The sequence below is a fragment of the Notamacropus eugenii genome, chromosome 1 (assembly GCF_028372415.1).
Source record: "Notamacropus eugenii isolate mMacEug1 chromosome 1, mMacEug1.pri_v2, whole genome shotgun sequence".
Lineage (NCBI taxonomy): Eukaryota > Metazoa > Chordata > Mammalia > Diprotodontia > Macropodidae > Notamacropus > Notamacropus eugenii.
The window spans coordinates 628,144,175-628,163,102 of NC_092872.1; the positions used below are offsets into that span (position 1 = coordinate 628,144,175).

Below are 18,928 nucleotides of genomic sequence, written 5' to 3' on the forward strand. Positions count from 1 at the left end.
AATTTCTATTATGTTCTAAGGACTGTGCCAAGTGGTTTACAAATACTATTTCATTTGATCCTCACAACAACCCTTCAACATAGGTTTTATTTTAAATTTTAAATTAAATTTAAAATAGGTCAATTTTAAATTTGAGGAAACAGAGAAACTGACTTTGGTCAAAAGATATGAACAGGCAATTTTCAGAGGAAGAAATTAAAGATATCTATAATCATACAAAAAAATGCTCTAAATCACTATTGATTAGAGAGATGCAAATCAAAACAACATCACATCACACCTATAAGATTGGCAAACATGACAGAATAAGAAAATGATAAATTCTGGAGAGGATGTGGGAGAGTTGGAACACTAATTCATTGTTGGTGGAGCTGTGAGCTCATCCAACCATTCCGGAGAGCGGTTTGGAACTATGCCCAAAGGCTACAAAAATGTGCATATCCTTTGACCCAGCAATATCGCTACTAGGACTGTATCCCCAAGAGATCATAAAAATGGGAAAGGCTCCCACAAGTACAAAAAGATTTATAGCAGCACTCTTTGTAGTTGCCAAAAACTGGAAGTCAAGGGGATGCCCATCAATTGGGGAATGGCTGAATAAATTGTGGTATATGAATGTAATGGAGTACTATTGCGCCATAAGAAATGATGAACAAGAAGACTTCAGGGAGGCCTGGAAGGACTTATATGATCTGATGCTGAGTGAAAGGAGCAGAACCAGGAGAACTTTGTGCACAGCAATGACCACAGTGTGAGAGAGTTTTTTCTGGTAGACTTGGAGCTTCGTAATAACGTAAGAACTTATTAAAAAAAAAAAATCCCAATGGTTTTTTAAGGCAAAATGCCTTCCACACTCAGAGAAAGGTCTATGGAATTCATTCGCAGAATGTAGCAGATCATGTTTGTGTGTGTGTGTGTGTGTGTTTGTGTATTATGTTTTGATTTGCTATATGATTTCTTCCATTTATTTTAGTTCATCTACATAGCATGACTATAGTGAAAACGTATTCAATAGGAAAGTACATGTAGAACCTATACAAAATTGTATGCCATCTTGGGGAGGGAGGGGGGTAGTAGGGGGTAGGTGTGGGGGGGGGGGTTAAAATCTTAATTTTATGGTAGTGATTGTAGAACATTAAAATAAATGAATAAATAAATAATAAACATTAAAAAAAAAAAGAAAAGAAAGAAAAAAAAAGAAAGAAAGAAAATGACTTGCCTAGGGTTACACAGCTGGTAAGTATCTGAGGCCAAATTTGAACTCAGGTCTTACTGGGCCCAGGCCCACTCTGCCACCTCCTTGCTCATATCTACTTAGCTAGCTACACACACACACACACACACACACACACACACACACACACGTACCTATGCATAATAATTAAAGCAAGGTATATGTAGCTATTTTATAAACTCCATGAAGAAAAGTACCTTGCTTTAATTATTTTTTAATTTCTCAACAGAAAGCATAATTCTTTGTACGTACAAATTTAATAAATTTAGTAAATGACTATTCATTAAATGGATGAAGGAAGAGAGGGAAAGAGAAATGGGGTAGGGAAGCAATTGCAACAGTGGCCTGGGAATCAGAAGACCTGGAGATAGGTTCTAACCTTGTCATTTACTTGTTTTGTAATCTGAAACAATGAGCAAGTCACTTAAATCCTCTTGCCTCCAGTTTTCTCATCTGTAAAATGAAGGTAAGAATAGGACATATTTCCGTAAGTTTTTGTAAGGTTAAAGTCTGTTTTGCAAATCTTAGGCAATTGGGTGGCTCAGGAGATAGAGTACCCAGCCAGGAGTCAGGAAGACTCATAATCCTAAATTTAAATCTGACTTCAGACACTTACTAGCTGTGTGACCCTGGGCAAGTCACTTGACCCTGTTTGCCTCAGTTTTCTCATCTGTAAAATGAGCTGGAGAAGAAAATGACCAACCCCTCCAATATCTCTGCCACAGAAACCCCAGATGGGGTCATGGAGAGTAGGGTACAAATGAAAAATGACCTAATTGCAAACCATAAAGTGCCAATACTAGCTAGTATTATTTTTAATTATCATCATTTTTGTGGTACATGTGGCCATCCATGTAAAAACATTATCTAATTTCATTTTAACTTTGCAGAAATGCTGTGAAACAAGTAAATTAAATATTAGGTTTTTTATCTATAAAATAGAAATAATAAGGCAAAATAAGGTTATGCCTTCTGTCAAAAGTCAAGTAGCTAATAATGTTGGATCCAGGTCTCAAAACCAAGTTGACTAATTCCAATATAAACCAATTCCAGTATAAACCATATTGTACATTTTTGTGACAACTTAATTGTGAATTATGCTTCATGGTTTTCAAAATAAAAATAAAATTCCAAAGGATAGAAGGGAAGGAGGATCTAGAAATTAGGAAATAAATCAGAAAATATAATGAAGAAAGCAGAAAAAATACTCAAATCAAGAACGTTATGGTGGGGAAACTATTTATTATTTTTAACAGGATTTTGCTAAATGTCTATATAATTTTACTTAATAATCTGCTGGATATATCCTAGAGATTCCAGCTTTTCTTTGGACTTTTTAAATACTACTATCCCTGTGTGCAAACTGACATATAATTTTCTCATTTTATTTTTCTTGCTTTTTTTACAACATGGTTAATATTACTTCCTATGTGTAATTGATATCTTATTGCCTGCTTTCTCAGCGGGTGGAGGAGAAGCTCCAGGGAGGGAAAAAATTTGGAACTCATTTTTTTAAAAATGTTAAATAAACTTTAAAACAAATAAAATTAAAAAAATAAAATAAATAAAAATAAATACTATTATCCTTTTTTTAATTCTAAAGATTCCAGCTTTTTTCAACAAAGACGCTGCTCTTGTTCATACAGCAAACTGCATCCAATGCTAGCATTTTGCTATGTTATGGGACATTACTCTCACGGGATCTGCAATATGACTAGTTATAGAACGAGTCTATTGGTCTCCTGTGGAATAAGTAGTGGTTTCAAAGTGGAGGATGAGGGATTGGCCGTTGAGCGTGTCCATCCAGAAGCCCCAGAAAGGAAGCCAGGCTGGGGTTTTCTAAGAGTCTAGGCTAAGAAAGTTTTATTGTGCTTATTGAATACATCTAAGCTTCGCAAAGGGGAGAGCAAAGTAGGAGGGAATTCTAGTACAGATAGAAGAAAAGAACACAGTACAACAAGGCAAAATCAGAAATTGGGTGGAGAAGTCAACAGAATAATAAAATTATAGAAATGGTGGAAGGAAGTCAAAACCAATGATTCAAAACAAGATTGAAACGTAGAGATAAGTTCCAGATTCCAGACTCCAAAAGTTTAGTAGTGAGTAATAGATAAAAAAGGGCAGCCAGGTGGCAAAATAGAGTACCAGACCTGGAATCAGGAAGACTCCTCTTTGTGAATCCAAAACTGATTTCAGATACTTACTAGCTATGTGACCCATGGCAAGTCACTTAACCCTGTTTGCCTCAATTTCCTCACCTGTAAAATGAGTTGAAAAAGGAAATGGCAAAGCACTTCAGGATCTTTGCAAGAAAACCCTAAATAGGGTGATGAAGAGACAGACATGACTGAAAAAAAATGACTGCACAATGGATAAAAACTCAAGCTAGACTTTCAATTTGTCTTTCACAGGAGGCATGTGGGTATTTGCAAATTAAAGCCAAAATACATGCCAGCCTGCCTTAAGTCTCCTCAGACAACTTCTTGGCCTTAGAATCAGGAAAGCCTGGGTTCAAATTCTGAATGGTGACTATGTGACTAGAAGCAAGTCACTTAAAATCTCTATGTTTCAATTTCTCAAATGTAAAAATAGAGGTGTTGACACCATTATTATCTACTATACCCGGTTGTTAAGATGCTTAAGTGACTATATATTATATATATATATATATATATATATATATATATATATATATATATATACACACACATATATACACACACATACACATTTATTTGTGTATATATTATATATAATATGCATGTGTACATCTCTGTGCATATATATCTGTATTGTGTATGTGGGTGTGGGTAAATATGTATATATGTACATATGTATATGTATATATATATATGGAAGCAAGGAGAAGTCTATACTTATATAGAGAGAAGGAAGTGGCACATAAACTGAATACTAAATTAATATGAAGATTCTGAAAGGGACAGATAGGGAAAAAGTACTCTCCAAGGAATGAGGCATGACCTGCATGAATACACAGAGGCAGGAAACATCAGAACACGTGGTAATCCTATTTGGCTTACCATAAGATGAACAGAAGGGAATAATATGACACAGGAAAGTAAAGGTTATGGAGAGTCTTAAATGTTCAAATCAGGAGCAAATCAGAAGGTTTTTAAATAAGTAAGAGATATAATCAATCTAATAAGATTATTTTAGAAGCTGTTTGCAGGATGGACTGGAGGGAAGGATAACATTAGGAAGTTTTGCAAATGTCTCCATAAGGACACAACGAGGGCCTGTGAGGATGGAAGTAAGAGAAGTATTAAAAGTAGAATCAAGTGAGATTTGACAATTGATTGTATATGGGTTAGTGAGTGGTTGAATGTGAGAAAAGGAGAGAGTCTGAGAGAGGGAGGAAGGAAAAGAAAAAGGAAGAAATAGAGAGACACACAAAGACACACATACAGACACAAATGGAGAAAGATAGAGATGGAGAGAGAGGAAAAGGAGAATCAAAGAAAACTGAACTTAGTAACTGGATGGATGGTGGCACTCTAAACTTTTCAATGAGTCATTTTCACTAGTACTCTTTGAATAAATTCACTCCAGCATCTCCAAGAAATGGATGGAGAAAGTAAGTATGGAAAGAGGACATTCCCCTGAATTGTTCTGAAATTAGAGTTACCTGAACTGACAGAACAATGAAGAATAATATTCCCCATATCCTTTTTTATAGAATACTAGTTCCAGTAGGACTGGGTGAAAGAGTATGAATGTCCACTCTGAGATGAATATATAACTAAGACTTTTTGCCTGATAAGCAATTCTCACATTATGTTTTCTGGTGTTATGAATTATCATTTACTACATGTTTATGGTAATCAAAGGTATTACAAAATTAGTTATGATATTTTAAGCAGGCTCAAGATTGCCCACCCACAAGCTGCACTATCCTTCTGCAGTTAAGTGGAATGCAACCAAGGTAAAAAATTGATTTCTATCTTTCTAAGCACTAAAGAGAATTGGTTAAAAGAAAACATTCCTGTATATCATATCAATATCATCGAAAGATAGCTCTGAGCACTTCATTTCCAGACAGGTAACATGAAAGAAGGGTTACTTCCTTTCATTGTCACCCTAGAATCATAGAATTTTAGAACTGGAAGAGAACTTAGAGGCCACCCAGCCATATAATCCAGATTAGGGGGAGGGGGTATTATAGGTCCCCTAGTCTGGCCCCTCATTTTGCAAATGAACAAACTGAGACCCAGAAAAGGAAAATGACTTCCCTGAGGTCATGCAAGAAGCTAGTAGCAAAGGTAGAAGTCAAATTGTTAACTTTTTTTACTCTTAATCCAGGTTTTTTCACATAAATACACATACGCACACATATACACACACAAACTGCCTCCCTCCTTCTGGTGGTGAAAGGGTTTCTTTGAAAAGTTACAACTAGACTTTGAGAATGAAGTTCCCAATTTAATGTGTATGATTTTCCCAATGAGAAGTAGTACCATCCCCTACCACATAGCGGCCTTCCAAAGCATATGAAATTCCCATCTTCAAGGTATAGAACATGTAAAAGACATAGCCCACACTTGACGGGTCGACAGAAGGAAACCCCCCTTCTTTCTTTTGGTCAGTAAACAAACCTATAGAGAATAACTTTCTAGTGTGTTGACGCTGTCCTAGCAGTTCATTAATCCCAGAAAAATCTCTCCAAACTTACTGATGCGTGAATTCCATTTTCAAATTTCTCATTAGTTCCTCTTTATGGATTAAATGCTGATGTTCACGAGTGAATGCACACAGCTTCAGCTGATGGATGTAATTGGGTTGTAATGGATTTTAGCTGCTGTTCTTTTTGATCTAGCCAATTTGAAATGCAGTATCAATGTATTCTCTCCATCTCTCTGTAGGGAATGAGAAAATGAAACCTACAAGATGAAATTTATCAACTTTCATAAAGTCAGCTTCAACCATCATAAAACTGTTAAACTTCTCATTATCATTCTACTGCAGTTATTTCTCGAACTCCGGTCTGGCAGTCAAAACATTCAAGTGTATTTGAAATAAGTAGAGTTGATCCTTCAATATTCTGGGTGTCCTCAACATTGATTTAGGTGCTGTAAATATTACCAAGTGAGGATGACATTAACACAGCAAAAATTTAACAGCAGAAACATAAAATGACAAGGAAGGATTTAAAGGCTGCAAAACCCCTTCCAATTTTACATAAAAAAATGATTTGCAGCTACACCAGGTTCCATAACAAAGATTAGATGTTTCAACTTCTCAGAAACTGCATCTGTTCTTCACGTGCAGAGGCCAAGAAAGACATTTAATGAAATGAAAAAATTGCTTCACATTTCCTCTGGTTTGTTAGAAAACAAAAGTTGTTGATTGTCCAATTAGTTTGTGTTGTGTTGGTCATTTCCATTTAATTCCTACAAGTTCTCTGTGGGATTTTTTGCATTACTGAGACCCCTTAGCCAATATCCTTTATGAGATCGACCTTCATTAGCACTCATATTGACCAAGGCCTGCAATTTTATTGGCTTTTAAAAACTGAGCATTTTAAATTTGTCTAGTAGAACAACATCATCAAAGTCCAAGTTGATTAATGCTAGCAATGTAGAATACAGTGTGAAACTGCAATTTTCTTGAAGAATTTCAGTGAATGACAGGCAGAATGGAAAAACAAAAATAACTAGTCCTCCCTCTCCCTCTGAAGATTAAATCTTTTCTATTGCTGAGGTAAAAATTCTACCAGCCTTAGGATCATCTAAAATGAAGAAAAAAAAAAGACAAGAAAAAGCATAACCTAGCAACGAGATTGTAACAGTGCCTACCTGTTACAAAGAGGTGTTGAGCCTTTGGTGTATGACTTGAGAGGCAGCATTGTATAATGAACAGTGAGAATGGAGAAATGGAGAAGATAACAGGCTTATCTGCCACCTCCAACACTACTAGCTGGTCTTACCTATGGACCTAGAAGCTGTGTGAGAGTGGACAGGTCATTTGATGTCTGAGCCTCTGGCAAAACTTTAAAACTTCTCTAACAAGCTTTAGAAAGGCCTAATGCCAATTAAAATTGCAGTCCTTAATAATTAAAATTTGTCTTTGTCTTTGTTCTGTCACTCTAAACATTGTCAATTTTGTAGCTCCACAAGAAATCAACCCTTATTCTGGTTAATGAAAGTTATCCAGCAAAAATACCACACTGGAAATCAAAAGGGTACTTTTTAATGTTTTGCCTGCTTTTTACAATAATAAACATATGTATTTCACTTCAAATCTTCAAAACACTTGACAAATATTAAGTAATTATTTAATTGAACAGAAGACCATGATGAGTTTAATTTGAATCTCTCAGAGGATATTCAGTACCTCATGGTTCAAGCTGGTTTGGAAATAATGAGGATAACCTTTCTTGTGATATTTGGCTGCTAGATCAAGGCAGGAAAGAACCTAGGTACATGACAATGAGAGTTTTTTTTTAAAGGTCAATTGCATTTTTTAACCTCAAAAAAAGAGAGGTTAAATATCAGTTTTGGATAATATTACACACACACACACACACACACACACACACACATACAAATACACATCACTTGGTTCCCAAGCTAGAACTATTCTTATTTCAATAATAAAGTCCAAAATAAAATGTATGAGTAGTAGCAACATTGTATTGACTCCTAATCAGACATATAAAGAAATATACCCCTTTTAAAATATTAAAGTAAGAAATTGATGTGCTACTTGTAAATTAATTATTCTTTTTTACTCATTCAAGTCTCTTTTCTCTTCTTTGGAGGCAGGAGAAGTTGAAGATGTCACATTAAACTTATAATTTATTAATTCAAAAGATCCATAACTTGATTCATTTCCTAAAGTTTCTGTTAAGTTCTCAAAGTTTCTATTTATTCCAGATTTGCTAGCCAAAGTTAACACTTTTCTGTAGAGGTACTTTCTTTTTCCTGGGAGATATTCAGATGAAATGGTGAATAGTCAGAGGAGCCATCTCAGAACTGAACAAAACCGGCTTAGCCTGGACCAGATCTTCATTAGCAATGACATCTCCCAAAGCAACCAGCTCTCCACTTCCCTCCTGCAGTTTATCCACCTACAGAAAGACACAGACACAGAAAGCTCCCTACCAGTAATCTCTGCTCTTCCAGTGAGCACAAAGGAGTGATTTTATTATTGTACAAGCTCAAGCCCGATTAGTCAAGATGCACACAGATTCATACTATTGAACTAGGGCTTCTACAATTGTGTGCAAAAGCCACATGATTGCTAATGATTCTGCAAGTTTTTCTATTAAGAAAACATCCAACATTTCACAATGATAATTTGTCTCCCATGCCAAGAGGAAAACGTGAGCTACCAATGCTAAATAATGTCCATTGTTCTTTCTAGATGCCTGTCTTGATCAGAAGGGAATCTTCAGTAGCTTAATAATCCCTTTTGGCTGTCTGACTTCTTTTCACCTGACTGTCTGCACATTCATGTTTCTCTGCTCCACTGAGTTTTGATAGCTCTTTCTTAGGCATATTTTCATATTTTGGAGTTTGGTTACAGACAAGGGCACCAAATCAACAGCCCAGGTTAAAGACAAACTAACAAGGCAGTAAAAGTAGCTATCTAAAGAATAGCAGAAAATAGAAATAGGATGGCTAAACCAAATTACATACTTGGCTTCCTGTGTGTAGATTAGTTTCTGTTTTGTTTCTCTGTCTTATGGAATATGACAACAGTTTGTTACCTGCAAAATACAGACATCTAAGCAGATGTCATCATCCTAGCATAAAAATGGTGTGATGCCCACTTCGTGAAAAGAGCAGAGGAAAAGAAAGAGGTAAGGATTATTAAATGTTATGTTCCAGGCACTGTGTTAAACACTTTAAAAATATCATGTCATTTAATTCTCACAACAGCTCTGAGAGAGAGGGTCTATTATTATCCTTGTTTTACAATTAAAAGAGGTAAACAGAGTTGGATTGACCTGCCCAGCGTCACACAGCTAGTATAGCTGTCTGAGGCTGGACTTGTGTCTTTCTAATACAAGGCCCAGTGTGCTATCCCTTTATCACCTAGTTACCACTAGTGATGTACCTAGGCACAACAGGCAGTCATAGTAACCATATAGTTTGCAAAACAACAGTTTGCTGAAAGAGTTACCCAATAGACATGGAAAAAGAAAGAGAAAAGACTGTACTTAATTTTATACAAATGTAGAGAACAGAGAAATTTTCAGTAACTTTCAGAGAATATGTTATATTTGTGTTTCTGTCAATAGCTCCCCTGGGTAAAATAATCATTTCCATAATGATGACTCCCAAATCTCCAAATTATCCATCCCTGATCCAGGGATTTTTGAACATTTTTGAGTCACAAAAACGTTTAGAAGTCTATTGTGGTCTCTAGACCCTATCAGAATAATACTCTTTATCTACATTAATAATTAAAGGAAATAAATTTCAGTTAGAGAATAGTAAAAAGGACTTAATTATTTCCCATCCATGTTCATGGGCCCCCTGAAGGTCCAGAGATCCCTGCTTACGAATTCCTGTTCTAATCTTTCTTCCGAACTCTAGTTCTGTTTTGCTAACTGTCTGTTAGACATTATTTTTTACTGGATTCCTCCTTCAAATTTCCCAACTTTTCTATTGATTTCATGTGCTACTATTCTTCCAGTCACCCAGGTTTTATAGCCTCAGAGTTTTATCACTGAGTATCTCATCGCCTTCACCTCCCATATCCAATCACTTGCCAGGTGTTGCAGATTTGACTTATACAATGACTCTTTCCCAACTCATTCTCTTCAGTCTCATATCCCTAATCCTAGATCAGACCTTTATCATCTCCTATGTGAACTATCATCATTGCCTCCAAATTCAGTCTCTCCCCATTTCATTTAATCTTCCACTAAACTAACAAATTAACAGAGCGTGACCATGTCATTCTCCTGTTCAAAAGTTTTTTCTGTGGTCTTTAGATTAAGATACAAATTACTCATGCTGGGATTTATAACCCTTTCTACTCTAGCTTCTACTTATCTTTATAAATGTGTCATTAATCTTTCAGGTTAGATTGGAGGTACTGTATTCCAGTCAAATAAGCCTACTCGTTGTTCACTGAACTTGACATACGCTTCTCCTGTCTCTTTACATTTGCATAGGTTCTCCCTTTGCCTCTAATAAACTCTCCTGCCACCTTTACCTCTTAGAATCCAGAGTTTTTTGTAAGTGTTGGCTTATGTACAATCTTCTGTGCAATTTTCTCAGTTGTTAGTTCATGCTTTCTCCTCAAGTTATTATGTTATCTACTTAAATGGGAAAATGTTTTATCGCTGCCATACAATGAAAGTTCCTTGAGGGCAGGGACCATTTCAGTTTCTTGAGCTCTGTTTCTTGAGCTAAATCAATTCCTTGCATACTTTATGTGTTTAATAAATGTTTGCTGAACTTAATGAAATAAAGTATCAAGTAAGACTTACATTGATCAAGAAATGTAAATGCAATCAAGAGGTATCCCATATGTTGACAATATATTTTCTGTAAGATCCATGGAAGACTGGATTAGAACTACACAGAATGAGACTCCAAATGGTTTGAGTCAGCAATAAGAGTGGCGATACATATGAACCTGGGATCAGAGATCCACTGATATATTGATGTATTAGGTTCTGGATAAAAAACTGACTTGTTAGAGACACAGGTAGGAATTTTGGAAGAATAAAGGAAAAATTGCAAGGTGATTGCCTAGCTATTAAGTGTCTAAAAAAGGGATTTATCTATCTATAGCATAGGTTACAGTATAAGAATAATAGATTCTTTGCCAGAGAATAAGTAACCTAACAATGAGTTAAAAAAAAATGCATAATGTTCTGGTCATCTGATCAAGAGGGATTCAAATTGAAAACTGGGCAAAGGAACAAGCTATCCATAAACCTGACAAGCCTGATATCAAGAGAAAAGGAAGTAGAACATAGAAAAAAGCAATCAGCAAAAAAGGATCAGATATATAGATATATATATATGTATCATTACCTACAAACTAATTAGATTGATAGACTATTTGCTTATTCCAGTGATGTTGTTATTCAAAACATTTTTAAATCTAAATCTTTCTCTGGGATTTTCTTTAGAGCCATATAAGAATGTCAGTCTTATTTGTCTAGCCCTCATTAAGCCAAATATTTTTTCCTCAGTTGATAGGTCACCTTATTCACTACACCTGACTCTTTGATCTGTTTTGAAAAATTGAAATGATGTTTCAAGAATTGGTCAGCATTTCACCTGATTTTGAATAGTCTCTAGTCTAACAAGGTACTTTTTTCAATTATTTCTTTCCATTATAATCACTATAATTTAACACAGTACTAGTAATGCTAACTTTAGCAATAAGACAAGAAAAAAATAAGCTTAATCAAAAAGGAAATAATAATCACTTGTTGTAGATGACTGATGGTCTACATAGAGAATCTCATAGAGTCAACTAATATTAATTGTGAAAATAATTTCAACAAAATAGGAAAATGTAAAACAAATTCACACAAATCCCCTGTTTTCTGTACATTACCAAGAAAACCCTGAAGGAAGAGCTAAAGAAATCATTAAAAATAACTACAGAGTGTATTAAATATTTAGAAGTCCACTTAGCAAGACATATATATAACTATATGATTAAAACTACAAAATAGTGTTTTTAGACACAGAGATTCAAATAGGTAGAGATAAATGAATCTCTCATGGTTGCATTACACCAATATAATAAAAATGACAATATTTCCTAAATCAATTTACTTATTCAGTGCCATACAAATCTAAAAGTGAAAGCACTTCATTAGAGAATTAGAAAAAATTATAACAAAATTCATGTGGGGGAGCAGGTCATGATTGGCAAGGAAAATAATGAAAAAACAGAAAAGTAAGAAGATGGTATAATAATACCAGATTTCAAACTATACTCTAATTCACAAATCATGAAAACAACTTGGTACTGGCTAAATCATAGAAAAGCCCATCAGTGGAGCAGATTACACACACAACATACAAAAGTAGTTGAATATGTTTGAAAAACCCAAAGACTGCTATTGGGGTAAGAATTCACACCATTCAACAAAAAATTACTTAGGAAACTGGAAATCAAGATAGCAGAATTAGGTTTAAGCAAAGATTGCATATCATATACCAATCCCCACACACAAAAAAAGCTCCAAGTGGATATACAACCTAAATATAAAAGTTCATATCAGAAACAAATTAGAGAAGCAAGAAAATAAGTTTCACCATAATGGATAAGAGAATAATTTATCACCAGACAAGGAATAGAGATGATAGATGACAAAAATGAATAATTTTGATAACATGAAATCATTTTTGAACAAAAATAAATTCATTTGAAATTACAAAGCAAATAACTGTGGGGGAAGAAGAATCTTTACAGCAAATTTCTCTGAGAAAGATACGATATTTAGCATATACAAGGACCTCATTGAAATTTATAAGAAGAGCCATTTCCCCAATAGATAAATGGTTAAAGAATATGAAAATGCTTGATAAAAGTCAAAAATCTACAATCAGACAAGAAATCTAAGCTGTCAGCTGCCATATGAAAAAAGTTCCAAATAACTATAAATAACTAACAGCTCTGAAATACCATTTTCATACATGTCAGATTAGCAAAAATGACACAAAAGGGAAAGAGACAATTATTGTAGGGTCAGGAGGAAGGCAGGCACCACTACATTGCTGGCTGAGTTGTGAATTGGTCCAGCCACTTGCTGTGTAAAATAATTTAGAATTGTGCCCCCAAAGTCACTAATTTATCCATTCCCTTTAGAGTATTAGGCCCATATTTCAAAGAGATTAAAGAGAAAAGGAAAAACACCTACGTGTACAAAATATTTCTGCAATATATTTTGTTGATAACAAAGAACTTAAAATAGAGTTCCTAATACCTGGGAAATGACTGAATCAATATCTACATGCTGTAGAAATGATAAAAGTGTTGCTTTCAGTGAATAATAGTAGTACTACTGGCTAGCATTTATGCCACACCTACTATGTGCCAGGCTCTGTGTTAAGTGGGTTACAAATTTTTTATCCTCACAATAACCCTGAGAGGAAGGTGCTATTTCTGTCTCCATTTCACAGTTAAGGAAATTGAAGCAAACAGTTTAAGAGACTTTCCCAAGGTCATACAATGGTATCTGAAACTATATTTGAACTCTGACCTTCCTGACCCCAGGCCCAGTCCTACATCCACTCTGCAACCTAGGTACCGTTAAGAAACCTCTACAGAAACTTGGAAAGACTTTATCCACTGATAAAGAGAAAGTGAGCAGAACACTTATTGAGGTAACTACAACATTAATGGGGAGAAAGAAAATTCAGGATTTTAGAAAGCTTAAAGAAATCTCATCCATGTGATGACCAACCATGATGCCAGAGACCTGTTGCAGCATGGTACCAACCTCCTGATAGGAGGGACTCAAGATGCATCTTTGTATATGGCAAATGTACAAATCTGGGGGGTTTTTTATGTTTGTTATATAGATTGCATTTTTTCTCTTTCCATTTTTGTGGGGAGAAACAGGAAGAAGGGTGACTAAGACTTAATGTTAGACCACCAAGAGCCTCATCTCATCCAAGCCTGAGACTGTACAGAACATGAGACTTTGCTCTTTAGACACAGTAAGCATTTATGAAGGCTTTAAAGCATGCCAGACACTCCACTAAGCACTAGGGATACAAATACAAAAGCAAAGACAGTCTCTGCCCTTAAGAAGCTTACTGTTTAGTAAGCAAACATTTATAGGGGTGCTGAGGGTATCCACACATCTAGTGGGGAGGAAAGGAGAAGAGAAGAAAAGAAATTGCAGGAAGGTCTAATTGCAGGCAAGATAAGATTAGATAAGATAATAGGGCAAATCATGAGTGGAATGTGGCCTGGATAAAGATGATCTGAGTGAAGTCCAGGTGGAGAGACTGAATTCTTCTATTCTCTTCCATCTTCCTCAGCCTAGACCATAACCTCATTACCTTTTGCTTGCACCATTGCAGCAGCATTTTTGGAAAGACATTGGCTCATATGTAATATGAATTTTGAATAAAATAAAAAGAAATAGTATTATTAGCAACTGGTCAGTAAGTAAACATAATGGAAAATCATTTTAAATGTCACTGAAATAATGACATTTTTCAAAGTGTGGAAGGGTGGAATGCAGTACCTGAGAGGACTGACCTGTCCAAAGGCAAGAGACACAGAAACAGACTCAATACTAGCCAAAGCTCCTCTTATGGAACAGCTCAGAGAAAAGGTCTACACCCAGTTCTCTAATTTTCTAGCTTTTGGCTCTGTGAGATGATAGGCCTGAGGAGTAGGTATACTGTGGTTAGGAGTTGGAAATATGCAAAGAGGTGCTTTGAAATAGTGATTAATTTTAATGTATTCTAAATCATGTAATGCTTCATTTTTTTTTATTTTAAGTAAACATCTTTTGTTTTCACTACCAAAAAAATATGATCTACGTAATATTTTTGTATCTCAGAACTTGGCAAAGCACCTAACACACATTATTTTTATTGTTGCTGAGGAACTGAATAGTATGTGTAACAAGGGAGGTAACAAATGTACAAATGCACATTTCTCTAGTATACACTGCATGTTGAATTCCTGATCAGTTATGGACTTCCCAAATCTAAATTCATGCTCTGGAAAATGCTTTGCCTTTCTCTTCTTTCTTTTCCTTTCCTCTTTTACCCGTCCCTTTCTTTTTTTTTTTCTTTTCCTTCCTTCATTTCATTTCTTTTCTTTTTCCTTTCCTTTTTCTATTTTTAAAGCTTTTACAAAGAGATATTTACTGAGAATTTTCCAAGGACCAAAGTACATCCACAAATTCAAAGTATAGGCTCCTCCACTTATATCTAGAGTTCAGTATCAAATTCTGGGAACAACAATTTAAGAAGAATATTAGTATTTTGGAGAATTCCTTTAAAAAGGGAAATCAGGGTGATAAAGTCTTGAGTTAAAATCCAAATATGCTAACACCTAGGATAAGTTAAAGGATTTGGAATATTTACCCTAGAGAAATTAAAAAGTTTAAAATGGAACCTGCTTGAGATCAAGGACTGTCTCAGTTCTGGACTTGTATCCCCAAGCACAAATACTTATCACTTTGTTCCTATGAAGAGCTGTAGTTAATAAATTTCTCACTTTACATAATGATAATTTCATCAGTCAAAAGGTACTGAAAGTGACAAAGGAAATGGCTATCTTTGACCTGATTCTGACCCAAAAGAAGGATGATATACAATGATAACAACCTTGGATACAACTGAGAACTCTACTAACTTATGATGAGAAAAGAAAATGTGATTGGATTTGATGAATAAGAGCTTAAAAATGATTTTTCATTCATTGATTTCCATTTGATACAAAAAAAAAAAAAACAAACTAGAGAAAAATCCCTAGGATGGTTGATAGACTCCTTGTGGAGAAATTATTGAAGGTTATTATTAGGAGTTGTAGACATAAGAAGACACATAGATATTGTGGTCTATTCCTTTGAGGGCCATAGATTAATTCACATATAGATCCACCAAAGTATTGCTTAATTCCAACATTCATCTCTTTCCCACCCTTGGGAAAACAAAACATCTGTTCCTGATTACTAAGAAAGGACCTGTCATTCACATTTGCCTGACAAACTTTGGTTGATAGGGCATGACAATGAAAAAGGAGAGACAATTTATAACAGAAACAGAGAAAGAGAAAAAGAGCATGGTGAGTAATATACACAGGATATATAGAATGTCAGTTGAAGAGGCCATTAGCAAAATATAGTATGATACGCATATACATCTTCCTCCATAGTAAGCTTTAATTTTTATTTAACTTCTGTTTAATAATAGTCACTGAAAGAAAACTCAAATGTAAGACCATAGCAGGACCAAATAATATTTCCCTTTATGTCAAGTAAAATTAACATAAAATGAACAACTATTTAGATGTTGTGATGGGTATGATCACAAATACCTTGTGGGGATAATCACCACTAGGAAAAAAAAAACCTGTAGCCCTTCAATGCCTTCTCATTTTATGAGATGACTATGTATGTTTGTTGTTTTTCCTTCTGCAAATCCTCTATAAAAGATCTGCCTAGATCTATGGATATTTTGTTCTAGTTCTTTTAAGATCTCAAGGACATATCAGAAAAACATTTGAGTTGCCCATCTAGTGCTTATCATTTTCATCAGCTCACCTCTTATTCTGGTCATATATGTCTTCAATGATTTATTTAATATATTCCCAAAATACTTTAATATTTGAAATATGCAATAGTTTCCTTCAAGCCACTTATGAAATATCTTTTCCTTACACTCTGGATTACTTCCAAATAAAGTTGCTCCCTAATTTCCAGCCATATAATATTACCAGGAAATCGTGGAAGTTAAAAATAGATTTTACAGCAAACAGTAACTTAAGATCATAGAAAGTACTACAGTTTTTTTTTCAAAATAAGATAAAATGCAATCTTCTCTTCTTATTTAATTCTAGATCTAATTTATTGTTTATCTGTGGCATGTGTCCAAGATATATACTAGTAGATTCATACTATGGGGTACCCTTGAGTTATGTGTTAAAGTCTGAGCAACATGTTTCTTATCAACTTTATTTTTCTAGTGTGAAGGATTAAAGCAACCCCACAATATTATTTTTGAAACACATACACATAGAAATAAACAAACATCATCAACCCCACCCTTGAAATCTTGACATTTATCAAAGAATCCGAAACTGCCCTTTCATTATGTAAATTCATTGCTTTTCTCAAGAATTACACCATTCCTTTTGAGTATTTTAGTCACCATCAACAGATAAGTGCTATGTTTTCCTAATGTCCTCTTCAGCTGACATTCTGTATTCTGCTTATATTGCTCACCAAGCTCTTTTCCTTTATTTTAGAAACTTATAAAGATAACAAGCTTTGGTTCCAAACAATAGGCTCCAAATTTAGTACTGAAGGTCGAGGAAAAAAAAACTACTCTTTTAAATATCATTTTAGAGATGCATTTAGTATTTAAAAGTGATACTGAGAGACAGATTTCTATTCAATTTAAGTTTTAGAAAATACTCAGTTATTAAGAATATGATGAAATATGCAAATCTATTGTGTTAGAGTTACATATGTATCTATAAAATTGGTGTCTTTGCTTTATTTTTGGACCAGTGGATTTTTTATAGTGTCTCTAACTGTTCTATACCCTTTAAAATTAGAAGAACAAAATTATACTTCTTACCTAACAGGATTTCTGCATTTGATATATTTTATTTTACAAGAAAATACAATGGTTCAGGTTGAGGTGGGGGAGAATCAAGCAAAGAGGATAGCTAAAACTCTGAGTTTTTACTAATGGTTTGAAATTGGGATTAAATAACAGCTGCTCATAATGACCATGACCACACAGCTTGACCTTTGGTACAATGTATATTAGCAAAATATATTATTTATGAGGAATCTAGTATTATTACACTCTGTGTATATTGTCAAAAATATAAATGCAATGTGGATGAACCCCTTACTTAATAGTAAATGGGAATGGTTGGATTTTTAACTAAACCAGAATACCTCCACTGAGGCAAGATGATCATGACAAACATTTCCTACCTTCTGGTGTGCATGTTGCTGTGTAGAGACACACTGGTGAGCTTAAATTTAAAGTGAAATGGCTCTGTTACTGCTTGATCAGAGAGTCTATAAAGGAAATCACAGAAGAGTTGGATGGACCTTAGGAGTACTGCTTAATGGCTATAAGAATAGTCAACAACAGGTGACTTATACACTGACAATGAAGGATCTATGAGTATGTTCTGGGGTCATAAAATATCCTCCTATTTACTACACTTGACATTGCTTCTGACAACTCTCTAAGTCTATAAAATCCAGAGCAGAAGCCCATCTGCAATGTTAGAGGTAAATTCTTCATAGAGAATTCTCTATACCAATGAAATTTGTCTTTAAGAAAATTATTATGTTAGAATTGTTGTTGTTTGTCCTTCATTTTCCAAGAGAATGGGAGTTAAGTATGGCAGAGTTTCATGAAGTCCCACTCTCTCTTTCAGAGTCATCAAAGTCCAGTGGAAAGGCAAAAGTCAAGATAACTGGTGATGGCCTGAAGTAGTGGATGACCCTGACATTTTTATTGTCTAAGCTCTCCACAGTGCCTGGCTTCAGCTGCCTTCATGGTCATTGGAACAGATTGTCCTCATACACTCATTCTGCCAAGGAAAGTCTTCATATGCTTAGGGTAGACTTCTCCCTAAGTCACAGACATCAGTTACCTTCAAACTGGTTTAGACTGTCTTGCCAAGATGATTTACCAGAGTGTGATTGCTGTGCATGCTACAGTATCTTGGAGCCACAAGTGAGAACTGGGTAAAGATAAACACCAAAGGTGGTTGAATAACCCCGCAAAGTGCTCAGCAAATCCTCACACCAGAAGTGCTAGTCCTCTTTGGACACCTCATATACCCTATGTTAGAATATAAAGTAGCTGGAACATGAAGCCAAGATGGTGGAGAGAGTCATAGGAAGAAGTATAGTGAGTTCCCTCAAAAAATTCTTCCAAACAATTCCAGAAAATTCTTCAGATTGAAACACAACTGGTAAATCAAAGAAAAAAAATGATAGTGATTTACTTTTCTAGCCCAGGTCAGCAT

General features: G+C 34.9%; 1 long non-coding RNA gene across 1 annotated transcript in view; it reads right to left on the bottom strand.

Annotated features, from left to right (window-relative positions):
- Positions 1–18,928, bottom strand: part of LOC140520852 (uncharacterized) — a 189,964-nt gene that overhangs the window by 21,538 nt on the left and 149,498 nt on the right. The window lies entirely within an intron of this gene.